The 16,336-nt window shown below is 39.3% G+C and overlaps 1 pseudogene; it reads left to right on the plus strand.

Annotated features, from left to right (window-relative positions):
• The first annotated feature begins 15,277 nt into the window (after positions 1-15,277).
• Positions 15,278-16,121, plus strand: LOC110321416 (annotated as a pseudogene).
• The last annotated feature ends 215 nt before the right edge of the window (positions 16,122-16,336 follow it).

Raw genomic sequence — 16,336 nt, forward strand, 5'->3', positions numbered from 1 at the left:
AGGCCAGATTCTCCATACAGGAAACACATTGTACTTGGGGTGATGCTGTTCTTGGCCTCTGAGCTGAGATTAATACCAAGTCTAGCAACCAATATTCTGAAATATCTTCCATGCCAGTCACTGAAGAGTCATAGTCATGCCCTCATTCGGTGAGTGCTAAGTGGTTTAGACACTGTGGACCACTAGAAAAAAAATATTAACCAGAAACTCAATCATCTACAATTCATGGTGGGAGCTCAAAAAGACATTACAAGACTCATGTAAAATGGCTATAATAAAGTCTTTCCCACTGAATGTCTACTCCCTTTGTCTTATGAGGGTTTCTACTGATATAAGAAAATACTATAATCGAAGAAATTTGGGGATGAACGGGTATATTTGACTTATGCTTCCATACCAAAGAAAGTCAGAAGAGGAACTCAAGCAGGGCAGAAACCTGAAGGCAGAAGCTAATGTAGAGACCATGGAGGGGTGCTGTTTAGTAGCTTGCTCTCCCATGGCTTCCCCAGTCTGCTTTCTCATAGAAGCCAGGACCACTAGTGCAAGGATGGTACCACCCACAATAGGCTGGGCCCATACCAATCAATCATTATTTAAGAACATGCCCTACAGCCTGATTTTATGAAGATATTTTCTCAACTGAAGCTCATCCATTTCAGATAACTCTAGCCTGTTTCTCAAGCTTACATGAAACTGTCTAGCACACTGAGGCAGGAAGGACATAGTCTCACCCTGGAAAAGAGCCCTTAAACAAAAGGAAGAATGTTGCTACCATTTAGAATTGCAGTGCTCTTATATTCTAGAACATATAAGAAATACATAAGATTTTACTAGGAATCTTGGAAACATCTGCTAGCTGAATGGCCCACGCTGGAGTTGAACATTCCAGATGATATCTAGAGGTTCCAACTGCTCTGCCTATGTCTCAGAAGGAGTGGGGTGTTCAAGAATCCTCCTCCACAAATCATACTTGTAGCCTGAAGGAAGACACAGTGTTTGATATACCTTCAAAGCATGTTATACATGTTCAACAAACCTATGTATGTCTCCATTAGCACCTACCTATGTTGAGTCTCATGAAAGGAGGAAATTAAGTAGCCTGGCAAGTGATTGAGACACTGCAATTCAAGAAGTCCAAGTCATCTGCTCATTTGATCTATGGTTAATTTTTTTTAAATTAATGAATTAAAAATTACTGGTCTCATTTCTGTGAGAATTTAGCCAAGTACTTGCCACTGCCACGTGGACACAGATGCATCCTTCTCTCTCCTGTCTCTTCTTCTTAGCCTTTTGAAGCCAGCTTTTCTACCACAATACACCCTGGCAATCCTTAACGTCTGATACTTCCTGTCCCATACATATCATGTAGAGGCATGAGTAGGATAGATAATTTATTTTTATCCCATCCTCTTGATGACTTGATCTGCTCATAACAAATTAACTTGCCTGTCATAGTCATAGTCCTGTGCTGCTGAGTGCCCAACCTCACTGTCTCTCTCAAGTTCAACTTTTCCATGGAAGCAGCTCATTATTTTTCATACTACAGTAAATACCCTAAATCTAAGTAGAGGTCACATCCTATATCAGAGTACATGCCTTCCATACACATGATCATTATATTTGTGAGAGGCATGGGGGGGGGCGAAGACAAATGCTTTGTTATTATTTACTATATTAAAGAGAGAGACAGTACTTTTTTCTACATTTGTATAGCAACTTTAATAGGATTTGTATGCTTCTACTATTAATAGAATATTCGCCAAAATTTCATGTTTTTGTAGACCATCTCATGGATTTATCAAAAAAATCTAAGAAATCTTCTGAGATTTTTTTTAAAAAAATTTTTGATGTGTAATGTGCTTCTAAAGAAGCCTATGTGATGGATCTGTCAATGTTCTGACCCCCAAGCCCATGTGTGCCACTTTATAAGCTAAGGAGCTAATAATGACGTTGTTTTGGGTTACCAGGGTAGACTTCATATCCAATTATGTCCAATAAGAAAAAGAAAAGAAGAAGATACAAAGAGGAGGTATGTTAGATGGAGAAAGAACTAGTCTGAACTGATGAAACTACTAACCAAGGAGGCAGAGAGATGGGCAATGGCAGCCACCAGAATATTGAGCGGTGAGTGTAGACTCTCTCTCAGAACCTTCATAGAGAGCATGGCACTGGTGGCATCTTGATTTCTCCATTCTGGCTTTCATAGCTGGGGAGGGGTGACTGATTAATATTTGCTTAAACCATTTATTTTTTATTTTTGATGATGCTTCATTATCACCCAGCCTAGGATATTAAACCTACTCCTCAAACATCATGAAGCTTCATCAATATTTCCATCCTAATGACAAAAAAATCAAGTGTGTTTAATTATGTTTTCTAAAACAAATTTTAATAAAGAGAAATCACATGGCTGCTTTTATTCAACAAATGTTCATCTATGTGAGCACTCTCACTGGTTTTGTGGGGAATTCTGAGGGTAAATTTTCGCATGCATTCAGGAATCCTACATTCTCATTTTACTAGAGCTCTGATAAGGAAAAGAGGTGTTTATAAATAAGCAGTTAAATGATGGCTGATGGCCCTCATTGAGTTAGATTTTTTTACAAACACTCTCTGAAAGTTAAATACTTAAAATAGAGGTAGTCCAGTGTCAGAGTTATGCCAGATTCTGAATCCAGCAAAAGGAATCAAGAAGAAGAAACAGATAACTTCTTTACAGTGTGGAAGAATTGTAAAAAATAAATAAATAGATAGATAGATAGATAGATAGATAGATAGATAGATAGATAGATAGATAGATAAGGATGGGTTCTGAGACCTAAATTCTTTTCCTAGCACCATTTAGATTGAGGAACACACAGTGACAGATCCAAGCTGGTGCTGCTGAGTAGCTTCTTCAGTTAACAGACTCTAGCTTGATAATGAGAAGGGTCCAGAAAGGAATAGAAAGATAGGCAGTGAACTTTAGCATCATCTCCACAGGCAAAGATACCAGGAGCATCAAGACAACTGTGCCGTACAACTGCTAACAGTGGTCTCTCCTCTCCAGCTCCACAAGTGATGCTGCTTGGCACTAAATGTCATGCCAGCCAAGCCCACCCTCTTCTCCAAACCTCTTCTAAACATAGAATAATCCTAAACATATAAAATATAAGACAAATAAACATAAATCTACCATAAACAACTCATGGCACTTGGGTTGTCACTATTGGGCTGAATTCTCTTCCATGTAGACTAGAGAAATGTTCACTGAATACAAACTTGAACGTAGACTTCTTGAACGTAGACCTGTTCAGGGGAAAGCAAACAGTATTGTGTGCAAAGACAGAAAGCATGCATCCTGCAATGAGAACCTGGATGTCTAGATCATGGCAAAAGGCTCCCTTTGACCTCAGTGTCTTGTGAGTTCTCTAGACACGTCTTTAAAAAAAATAGATGATAGACATATGCTTATCACCTGACTGTAAATTTAAAAGTATCTTGGATGACATTATATGTAATGTCTTAAAGTTTAACCATGGAAACAAACTCACAGTGGAAATCGCTGTATATGTTACTGTGAGCAAAAGGGTTTTCACGGGGTGACAATGAGACAAAGTCAATCCTGAAGATTTCACTAAAATATTTTCAAATTGCTATGCAAACATGAATTTTAGCTTAATATATGCAGAATTTCCCCACCTAAAATAACTAATTTAAATTTTATTTCACATGGGCTTAAAATCTTAAGAAACATAAAAAGTCCAACACTACTGAGTACGGTCTGACTCCTCATCACTCTGTTCCCAGCAAAACATTTCTGTATTCATTTATAACTTCTCCAGGAAAAATCCCTATGAGACACTCTTTGTTGCTGTGGGGGATATGTGTAGACATAACATTAGCCTTTACTGTGTGCTCCTGGAGGGAGGTATTATTGTTAAACCTTGTCTAATAAGACTCCCAGAAGAGGGTCAGGTATGTGTGGGGCTTGAAGCCAGTCTCCTGTAGAAGACTTAGATAGTTTGGGTGAAAATAGCCTCCATAGGCTCCTATGTGTGAATGCTTGCCCCTAGGTGGTGGATTACTCTTTGAGAAGAATTAAGAGGTGTAGCCCTGTTGGAGAAGGTCACTGAGAGTAAAATTTGAGGTGTCAAAAGCCCACACAATTGGAGTTTGCTCACTCTGCCTCGTTCTTGTGAATCAAGATGGCAGCTCTCAGTTACTGTTCTAGAGCCATGCTTGCCCACTGCCACACTCCATACCACCTTGGCAATGAACTCTGAAACTTTAAGATCCCAATGATCTTTCTTCTATAAGTTGCCTTGGCCATGCTGACACAGCACACCGATAGAAAAATAGCCATGATAATGACAAAGATGAAGACAAATGCTGTTTTATTCCCTGAGAAGATAATTCTGATTTCAGAAATCATCTCACTTGAAACAATTCCCACAACAACTTTCTCTTGTTAACTTTCTTCACAGGTGGTTGATAGAAGTCATAATTATTACTAATGAAACTGTTTTTTTTTTTTATTTTAAACAGATTTTGAAATTTTATTTTTTTTTATATTTTTATAGTATCACATTGGATAACTTATTTTATTTTTTTCTTTTTTCATTTTTTTTATTATTATTATTTTCTTTATTTACATTTCAAATGCTATCCCGAAAGTTCCCTATACCCCCCCGCCCCTGCTCCCCTACCCACCCACTCCCACTACTTGGCCCAGGCCTTCAAGTTTGGATAATATTAATGTTACATTCACTGTGCTTTTAATGTCTCTTCATTTCCACTGCTTTCTTAGGAAGAAACACAAACATTTACAGTTAATAAAAAAAAAATACTCTATTTCGTTTGCCCTCTTTAAAATTTAGCTATATTAATGGAACTTAAAACTTTTTAAAATTTAGCTATATTAAACAGTCTTTTAAGAATAAGAATGAATGGGGTGCCCAAAGTGATTTATTTCCACCCACTGTGGAGTTAGTACAATGACAGCCAAAGTATTATGTATGTTTTTGTGATACCATAATAGCATGAAGTGGCTTTTGACACAGAGACCCCATGAATAACTTTAAGTGAATTTTTTTTTTATCACAACCTAGTAGTTCCTAAAATCATGAAGGCATTTTTGTCACCCTCTCCCCCCACAATGTTCTCACAGCTCAAACCTGGGGTGCTGGGAAGACAATTAATTATCCCAGGCAATTCAGGCTGCATCTCACCTACATTGACGTACAATGTGGACACATTGGACAGTGTATGAATATGAGCTTCTGACAGCTAAGGGGATCCTAAAATCATGGTACTTATGTGTGAAGGAAGAAATGCTCTACTTTCTTCATGCAAACATTTTTAGATTTGAGTAGTCTATGAGGGTGTGAACTCTTCCTCAGACCCTGGGACAGTTGACCACATGCTGCAGGAGTTCAGTGAGACGGGGCTGTTTATCTGATTCTTTTCAAAGAGTCCAAACTGATTGAAAGGGAATACTATGGTTGACTTAAAATATCTCTAACTGAAGAAGAGGGAGGTCAGAAGAGGTGTAGAGGCAAGAAGGGATGTCATAGTAGAAGCAGAGAGAGACAGAACATGCAATACTGAAGGGTGAGAAAGAAGAAACCACCAAAGAAAAATACTGTTGGCTAGAGTGTAGGAGGCTAAAAATAATATTAATATTATAAATATTAAGAACTAAAATTCCAGGTCTGGGGTGATGATTCAGTGGGTAAAATGCTTGCCCAGCAAACATGAGAACTCCTAAGTTTCAGCCTATGTGAAGTTGAATAGAGTAGCTAATGTTTTAGTCCCAGCTCCTAGGGCTTCTTTCGTGAGATCAGAACTGGAGACTGGGGAACCCCTGAAGTCACAAGCTGGCAAACAACAAAAATGAGACCAGCTCCCAAACAAGGTGAGAGGCAAGGACTGACAGATGGAAGGTCTTCTGACTTCCATATTTACACTGTGGCACTGGCACAAGTGTCCCTGTGCATGCGTGCGCACACACATAGGCACACACATGAATTAATACTTAAACTTTTAAAAGACACTTTTAAAAAGATGTATTCTAAATTCCTGTTCATCTACTTTTCCTGGAACTTGGTGAGCAATGAAGCCCCGAGTTAAGATGAAGAGGGTCAGAAAATTCAAAAAAGACTACTGAAGCAGAGCTTAATCAGCCTAAAAATACGCCACCTTATCTACCTTTCTCTTAATTAAATAAAGCCGAGGAAGTGACTTGTGAGAGAGCCATTATTTTATGTAGTTCTTCTGATAATAAAACATCAATGATTTAAGATAAATTCACAGTACAGAGCAAAGTGCTGGCTGGTAGATAGTTTTAAGTCTCTTCATGAGCCAACTAGTGGGATGATAAACACCATCTTCAGAGTCCCGGGAGGAAATAAACAGCTCACACAAAGGAAGAAACCAAGGCATGGTGAATAAACACTACTTATTGACGTCTGAGAAGATAAAACAAGTGTGTGTGTGTGGAGGAACTTGGTGATCACCTAGCAAGAGGGAGACTCCTGCTAGGGCTTGGGTCCAGGCTAAGTCACTGAAATATGACAAGATGCCTGACCTCAGAAAGAGAAATAGTAGTTCTCGAATAGCCCTGCTAAGGGAAGAGGAGGGTGGATATGCTTTTGTCCTAAAGTCACAACTACTGGCCCTTCCGGGCTCCATGTTGTTCCCCCTGTATAAAATAAACACAGTCAAAGGGCTACAGGAGTAAAACTGAGTGTGCTACACCTTTATTGTAGAAGGGAAGGTAGACCAGATGGGGAAGAGCTGAAGAGGCAGAAGGAACAATGGGCAGAGTTTGCAGAAACATATTAAAGGTCAGATTTATCTGTGCTGACACCAGCTGCATCTTTCACAGGGTACCTTGTACTTCTTGATGGTGTCTACATATGCTGCCTAGACTGTTCCCGGAGGCTCTGTGGCTGTTGTGTTGCTAGGAGGGGAAGAACACCACAAGGAAGAACTCAAGAGAAGAACAGAAGCAGAGACCATTGAGGGGTCCTGCTTACTGGCTGGGTCTCCATGGTTTGCTCAGCTGCTTTCTTATATACCCTAGGACCTGCTCCCAAAGGTGATCCCATCCACAGTGAACTAAGGCCCTACCACATCAATCATTAATCAAGAAAATGCCTTACAGACTTGTCTACAGGTGATTTTATGGAAGCAATCTAACATTAACACCCCCTTTGTCTAGACAACAGATATTTATATCTATAGATATATCTTACACACACACACACACACACACACACACACACACACACACAAATATGGATTTGAGTGAGGACTTGGCTCTAGACATCACCCTGACCTTCTTCTTAGTAAATGAGCAGTTACAGAAAATCCTCACGGTCTCTGAGGTCATCTTGACCTTTTATCTCATACATTACAGAAGCTCATATACACAGGAGTCTTTAATAAAGATCGGTTTATGGGGTGGGGCATTTGACTCAGTGGTAGAGGGCTTTCCTACCAAGGATAAGGCTCTGGGTTTGGTTCCAAGCACCAGAAAAATAATTTTATCTGGTTGCTTCATTACCAAATTAAATACATAGAAACAAATATTAACAACTGAAGATCTGGTAGCATAACTTTTAAAACAAAAAAAGAGGCCAGGCATGGTGGCGCATGCCTTTATTCCCAGCACTTGGGAGGCAGAGGCAGGCAGATTTCTGAGTTTGAGGCCAGCCTGTTCTACAGTGTGAGTTCCAGGACAGCCAGGGCTAGACAGAGAAACCCTGTCTCCAAAAAAGAACCCCCCCCCCCAAAAAAAAAACAAAAAAAAAAAACAAAGAAATGATGACTATGTTAAAAAGAAAAGAACGTAAATAAAGAAAATATCAAAAAAAAAAAAAACCAACCAACCAAACAAACAAACAAAACAAAACAAAAAATCCCTAGAGAATGTCATCCACACTGTAAATCGCTGGGCTGCTTGCATGTGTTTAGATACGTTTTGCTTTGTTTTTTTTTTTTTTTTTTTTGTCTTGCAGACTTGTTATCCACAAAGCCAGTCTTCTGATTCCTATTTTGAAAGGCTCATCAGTCCACAGATACTTCTATGTAAAAAGGCAGAAGGAGAAAGAAAGTGGGTGGGTAGGACACAAGAAGGTAGATAGAGAGAGGTTCTGGAATTGGAAGGAGAAAGCTAATTCACCCATACTCAGAGTGAATTGCAGGCACAGAGTCTTCATTGCTAAGCTGGATGGGGAGCACTATCTGTTCTAAAGGAATTTAGATAACAAAGAAGTAAATGGGAGGGTTTTGGTGGAGAAAGTGTGACCTAATTTTGGCAGTAGGATTATGAAGGATTTGGGTAATTAGAAAGCAATTTGGAAGACATTTCAGCTGAGAGGCAAAAACAGCCTCAAAAGCAGAGGGGCTGTGAGGGGATCTGTGGAGTGGAAGACTCCAAGGAGTGGGGAGGTGACAGGCAGCGCTGGCTCAGTGGTGACTAGAATGATTTCTTCATGGACTCTTGTCACCTAGTTCACCCAGCCCATTAGGTAGAAATGAGATTTGGTCTTCAGTTTGGAACATTCAATTCCATTGAGTAGATAAAAGAACAAACAAACAATTGCTGTCTCTTTCAAGACAAATGTCGAATGCCCTGCTTCTTTCCAAGACAAACTTGAAGACTGAAGACGGCATAATCATTTGTTTCAGGTGACTTGACACACAGGTTTGTTTAGGCTGACTTGATGCACACATTCCTTAACTGAAGCTCTTCAGTGTAGCCACCCCTGTACTTCCTTTCTGCTAGAATTGCTGTCAATAAAAAGTTCAAATCATTCACAGTATAATATGACTAAGGCATATGCAAGATGATACAGATTTGAATAATCAAAATGCTACAGCTAAAAAAAAAAAATCTCATGGTGTGGTTTATAGATGGCATAGGACACATGCTTGTGATATAAGAACTCAGGGGTAGGAGGGGACTTGAATTCAATGCAAACTCTGGTGAAAGACAAAACAAAGAAATTACATAGAAATTCATGATATGCGAAATATATTTCTCACAAGAAAAGAGCCATACGTCAGGAACATATTGAGCTTCTTCGTGCAGAGTTCAAGTTCTGAGCACATCTTATCAGGAGTAGTCCCAAGATGCCTACAGATAGACCTCCCACTATCTGTAGATAGCTTTGATTTTGAGTTCACTCAAAATAAGAGATACAATATAGAGGCAGGAAAAAAGAAATACAAGTTCCTTCTGAACTTCTGTGATAGAGGAAGAGTTCTGGCATTTCCACTTGCAAAACAGATTAGCAAACTAAGAAGAGCTGCTCCCTGCATACCAGGATTTTTAGCTGAAACAAACCTTAATAGAGTTTTCCATCCTCTGCCTACAGCTCATACTATTTTAAGGTTCATGGAAATTTATTCTTTGCAGTTAAATGTCATCCTGATTGAAAGGTGTCTATGATTTTAATTTTAACCATCTTTCTGGACTTGGTACTAGAGACCAATGAAAACTTGGTTGATGTTTTATTTTGTTGTAATTCATATTCCAATCCTTGAAGAAACACAGTGTTGGGAAGGGGAGTTGGGAAGCAGGGGAACATTTGGAATGTATTTAAAGAAAACAATTTAATAATAATAATAATAATAATAATAATAATAATAATAATGATAATGATAATAATAATAAACACAGCGTTAATTGTACATTAACATTTGTTTGATACAGGCAGTAACAGCATACAACTTAGGTCTCTAAATTTTGTATATATTTAGAATCCTTAATGACTGTTGGATGTAGTGTCTTAAGACATTTGAAATCCTTATGCAGAGAAGCATTGACAGCAGGTCTGGGTTAAGTACAAATAAGTATTGATACATTCTTGATGACAAATACTTTCTCTTAGCAACCATAAAAAAGGCCTGTCACACCGCTGTGATGATGCACCCAGCTGCACAGTTCGCAACCCTTAATTTGTAGGTGAAAAAGAAAAAGAAAAAAAAAAAAACAACAATCTAGTCATCTTGACTATAAGGAAAATAATTTTATCCCAGATTCTGGGTTCCAGCCCTTCACACAAACACACACACACACACACACACACACACACACACACATACACACACACACACACACAAACACACACACACACTAGTTTCAGGATCTATTAATGTAACTCCATGCTGCTAAAACAAAAACAGAAAGAACATGTAATTCCCCAAGTTCCTTACAGAACACACACATACACACATTCCCTTAGATCTTAGGAAGCTGTGCTCAAGTTTGCATGTCTTACCTATGCCAATATTTTCTCTAGTCATTTGTCACTTACATAACAACCAGTCCTCAGATCATCCTAAACAGCAAGAAATGCCTGACAACAGTTTTGACACAGGGGGTTTCAAGCTGAAGCCCAGGCTCACTGCACTTTCTGTTTAGTTAGCTATTTCCTCATGGACCCTGATATTTGACTTGGCCAGAAGCAGCTCCCGAGACAGGAGGGTGGTTGTACTCATGAAGCCAACTATAGGAAAGAATCTCCTTGCTTATTTTTTAATCCTGTGTATGTGTGTTTGTGCTTGTGCATGTGTGTTTTTATTCAAGATCTTGGGCGCATGAACCATCTTATTTATTTGGGAACTATTTGAAAATGTGTTCACATGTGGTTTGCAAGGCTTTTAGTTGCTTTTCACATATTACAATTTTTAGACACATGCCTTTTAGACTGGTAAGAGTGCTTACTGTGTGAAATGTGTATTATGATGGTTATTCTCATCTTCCACCAGCACCTCTAAAAAAAAAAAATAGCAGAGATTATCGGGTTTTGTTTTGTTCCTTAAAAGATAAAAATAAAAGGTGTTTGAAGGAGAAGCTAGCTAAGATTACACAATTGCTCCAATCAACTTTCATTTACTGAAAGAACTCAGGAGGTGGCCTCAGCTGAACAGAGGCTGGTCTGTTTCATAGCATATCATTTCTAGGTCATCTAAGCATTCATAATAGAGTGTAAATTAGCACTGCGTAGAGAGGGTGGCTTCAGCAGATGCCTCTCCGTAACTTCTGGCCTGTGAAATCACTCCCTCTCTCTCTCTGACTCCCAATGTCTCTTAAGCTAAATTTAATTTAATTATCTCCATAGAAGAGAAAATAATTGTCATGAAGGGAAAAAGCTTTTTTTATCTGATGATAGTTGATTCATTTTTTTACCTATAATTTAAGAAATAGCCAGTATTAATCTCATATATTAAACCATCTATCATGATTAGGTCCTTTTTAAACATCCCTGCAGAAAATGCTCTGATATATATATATATATATATATATATATATATATATATATATATATATATATATTTTGGAGGAAGTACTTATCAAGTGGTTTTTCTTTTTTCCTTTATTTTTAAGAACAGTCAGTTATAAATAGCTCAAGTGTCTTTTGTATGCCGCAAGGATACAAACCATGTCAGGTGTTTCAAGGAACTGAAGTCACTGATCAGCAGTCTGTAGTATTCTTGTTTATTCTAGTACTTTTGAATAATCCTTAAGATAGTGAAGAAGTTATTAATTGCATTTAAATACAGTGAACAGAGGTGACATTCAAATATTCAAGCCACTTTAAGAGAATCACAAGGCAGAAAGTGACCTTGGCTGGTTTGCTTTGAGTCTGAGTCAGAATTTAAACTCTGCCAGAACAGTTTAACCTCATTCTTAAGATTCGAGAAAGTAAAATGATTTAGTTTCTCGAGAAACCTACTCGAATGTGTCACACTTGCATCAGGGAGGCAAGATGTCCAAATTAAAGTTTAATACTTCTAGTCACAATCTCATTTTATTATCCCAACATCAAATGCAGTAGGCTGGGAAACCAAATGTACAGATTGGGCCTGCTGGTGTTCTCCTCTCTAAGCTTCTATTTCTTCCTTCTCAGAGGACACAGTAACACATCTCCCATCATGATATATTAACGGGAACTGGGCACTGGCAAACTCGGGGACAGAAAGGTTATTTTCAAGCTACTCAAGTGAACTAGCAAATCATGACATAGGTGGCTCATATTCAAATGCTTTTGTCACTTGACAAGCAGTCATAAGACCATGGCAGGATGCTTGAATGTTTCATATGAGAGCTTGGACTAACACTAAGTCTCCTGGTAAAACGTTGAGTTTGATGGTTTTAAGAATGGTGTTTTAAAACAAACAAAAAGAATGATGCTTGGCATGTCACACAAATGAAACAGTTTTTTGAGTAGAACTATTTTCCCAAGAAAATGAATATTGAGCCTGACTCAAGGCTACATTCTGATCACTCAGCATCATTTGACTCTAGTAACCATTACACATAAAACCTCCTAATAATAGTAAAATTACATGTATCAAAGAAGACAGGAAGAGATGACATAGACGATTAGAGAGTTAGAAACAAAAAACCTCCTTGAAATAGGCAATACAGCTACTGAAGAAAGAGTAACATGGCTTTTCACTCATCCCTGCCAGGAATGTGAGACACTGTGACCAGTTTAGAAATCTCTTACAAAACATACTCTTACCACGTGATCTAGCAATCTCCTTTCTTGGTATTTCTCCAAGCAGGGTAAAAACTTAAATCCACACAACCCTTCACATGAGTGTGTGTGTTCAAGTTTCATTCATAATTATTGGAAGTTGGATATTATCATGGTGGCCCTTGAGAAAGTGGACGAATAAAATAGGAGGCATATGATTCTTTCAGTGTTAAAAGTAAGTCATTAAAAAATAAAACAATTCAGTAAAAGCAGTCAGCCTGGAAAAGAGAGTGCTGTGTAACTCCCAGTTACAGGGTTCTGGTAAGGGAAAGCTATAGATCCATTAAGAGATGGTGAATTGGCAGAGTTCCATGGGAAGGCAGAATGACTCAGTAAATCCCAGGAGATTTGGGGTCAGTGGAAATGTTCTGTGTCACACTGTAATGAGAGGATGATGCTTCACACCGAGAGAACTGTATAAAGCCAGTACCTAATGCTAAAGTAAGTCTTGGGGAAGTTGCTCTCTCCTGCTAAGTGCTTCAGTATACCTAGAGCAATTCTAGAATGAGTATATTATTAAGTTTTTAATTGAAAAAGAAAAAAAAAACCCAAGACTTTTACAAATTCTATAGTACATTTGACATATGTCTGAACCCATTTTCTATAGAACAAGTGTTGTTTGCTGATGTATTTTAAGCAGTGTCTGCGTTCTTTTAGGAGTTTTGTGGAGAACATCCCCACACTGAGGCCACTGATCCATGCTATATAACATCCTCATAAAAGCTTAAATTACTCGATATGAACATGTATCCAATATTATGTAATACCTCAGCACTGTGTTCAGTTTTACAGTTTTACACATGAGTTGAAAAGAAAGAAATAAACTATAAATAAACCAAAGGTAAACACGTAAACCATAAGGTGTGTTGCTATTTACTCGCTGAGGATTTTTCTGAAAAGATGGAGCGACATAGAGGAATCTCAAGTGACCCAGCATTAACCTTGAAATGTATACCCTTGACCAAACAAAATAACTCTGCCATCTTTGTAAGGATTACATCTTCATTGCTGACATTACGCTGAAGTGAGGAAGACACTGTTGAATTACTAATGGCATTTTGGGTGTTTATGCTTGCTCATGCTTAAAACATCAATCTTATCTTTGATATAAGGTCTTTATATTAGGGAGGTATAAAATGAGATGAATGATAGATTTGGGTCTCTCATCCTATAATGCCTGTCTGTATGTGAGATCCAGAGGTTAAACTGTGTAAAGCATATAAATATAACATTGAGCTAGAATATCTGTCTTCCACGGCGATGCAAATCAGACCATCAGAAACCTGTGGAGAAATAATGTCAGCAAGATGGCCATGTAGGAGCCTCATTCTTCCTTCCACCTCAAGAAGATCAAATCCCCGTTTGCCCGTGAAGAAAAATCACTCGAGATACAACAGAATCGGGAGTCCATAGAGGAAGGAGAAACCCAAGAATAATTGTGGTTGTTGGGAGAGAAAGGCAGCAATCACTTAGCATGGGATACCATGCTAGTAGCCACTACTGTCTCACCAGCATCCCCTTATAAGAGAAAGGTAAACAGGGTGTGTGCAATTGCATTCTGTACCTTTCGGAGAATTACTCAAGTGATGCGCTGCACACTCATCACGGTCCCCACAGATCACCAAAAAGAACAGAGTAGGTAGGGCAGATGGTAACTACCAGGAATTCTATCACTGCTGACAGTTATCACTGCAGTGACCACCATATTGAAAAAAAAATTATAAAGAAAGAAAGAAAAATATGGCTGTGATCTTCTTTGCATAAGATATGATAGATCACTCCAGCTAGGACCTAAGACTTTGTGGTTGCAATGGCTATTCATACCACATACCCTGTGGTGTTTCCAGTCGTGGACACAGTGACTAACTGCACCGAGGACGCCGACTGTTCCTGCTGCTGAAGAAATTACACAGCCAGCAGAGCCACAGGACCTCCTGCTGTTTTCATCACCAAAAAGTTTTGCACATAAACACATCTGTAGGTTCCAGGTACCTAAGCTACCCCCACGACCACCCTTCCTCCCCACAGCTACCTAAGAGCTTGCCTTATCATTGTTCATGAAACACGTCTCATTCCTGATGCTACACGGGCATGCATTACAATCTCTGAGCCTCGGCTGCACCAGCGGCTGTGTTGAGTGGACCTAGCAAGGCATACTTGAAGTCAGATCACTTGCAATCAAGGATGACAAGGGAGAGGACACATTGCAAGCGAAGGAAAGAGCAAACACAAGGTCCCTGGGAACATCAGAACAAACCCTAGTGTTAGAAGTTCAAGGCTACCCTGGGCTACTTGCGAGATTCAGTCTCAAACCAGGAATGGGAACATAGCTCGGGGTTAAAACACTGCGTGGGAGCATAGCTCTGCATTACCATTGCCTGTCAAGTCCAAAGCCCTGGATTGGATGGATACACCTCCAAAAAGGGCTCTTTTGTGAAGAGAGAAAAATGTTGATTCATCCCAACCTAAAATGCTTCAGTAGAAAGACCCTAAGAGCTGAAAGGTAAGTTTACCTGGAACTCTGAGAAGCATCGATTGATCGGGGAACTTTCTCTCTCTGACAGACCCCAACCCTGAGCGTGGGCAGTCGACATAGACTAAACACACGAGCGCAAGGCTCTTTTCACCTTCTGTAAAATATGTATGCTTTTGTCCTACTTCCTTGTTGCTGTAGGTTTTTACCAAATTGAGAAGCTACTTCTCTGCAAGCTTTTCAAATTTCAGATTCATGAGTCGGTACTATGAAGAAGGCACCTCATAAAGTCATCTCCTTCCTGATAGGTACCTGACACAAAATTTTCACTATTTTTTTTTTTTTTTTAATTATAATGAACCCGAATTGGAAGAGGCAAGTCCAGCCTCAAAATGTTTGTAAAACTGCTGCCTGTTCACCCTAAGCCTGACCGGCCATCGTCACCACCGCGGGGGGTGGGGGTGGGGGTGAGGGGTGGGGTGGTGGTGGGGTTGGGAGTGGGGACGAGGAGGTGGGTATGATCCAAAGGAACCGGAGCAGCTGGGGAAGCTGTTTATTGGTGGTCTGAGCTTTGAAACCACAGGTGATAGCTTAAGAGAACATTTTGAGAAATGGGGCACACTTACAGATGGTGGTAATGAGAGATCCCCAAACAAAACGTTCCAGAGGCTTTGGTTTTGTGACCTACTCTTGTGTTGAAGAGGTGGATGCTCCACTGTGTGCGCCACCACACAAGGTTGATGGGCATGTAGTGGAACGGAAGAGCGCTGTTTCTAGAGAGGGTTCTGTAAAGCCTGGGGCCCAATTAACAGTGAAGAAAATTGTTGTTGGTATTAAAGAGGAAACGGAAGAATATAATCTGAGAGACTACTTTGAAAAGCAAGACTGAAACCATGGAAGTTATGGAAGACAGGCAGAGTGGGAAAGAGAGAGGATTTGCCTTTGTAACCTTTGATGATCACCACACAGTTGATAACCAGAAATACCGCACTATTAATGGGTATAATTGTGAAGTGGAAAAGGCCCTTTCTAAACAAGAGACGCAGTCTGCTGGACCCCAGAGAGGTCGTGGAGGTGGATCTGGTGGAGCACCTTCTCTTGTCACCTACTAGAAGTGACACTCAAGGGAAAGCCCTGTGCACAGAGCCATGCTATGATGTCATATCTCAGAGCTCTGACCTAGATTCATTTACATTCCTCCCAGAAGCTTCTTGACAAACTGATAAAAGATTTAACTGTTATCTCACAGAAGAACCCCACAATATATGTGCATGAACATAGTATAAGACAACTATACATACATAAAGAACATCTAGGTTATAAAGTT

Source organism: Mus pahari, chromosome 5 (genome assembly GCF_900095145.1).
Source record: "Mus pahari chromosome 5, PAHARI_EIJ_v1.1, whole genome shotgun sequence".
Classification (NCBI taxonomy): domain Eukaryota; kingdom Metazoa; phylum Chordata; class Mammalia; order Rodentia; family Muridae; genus Mus; species Mus pahari.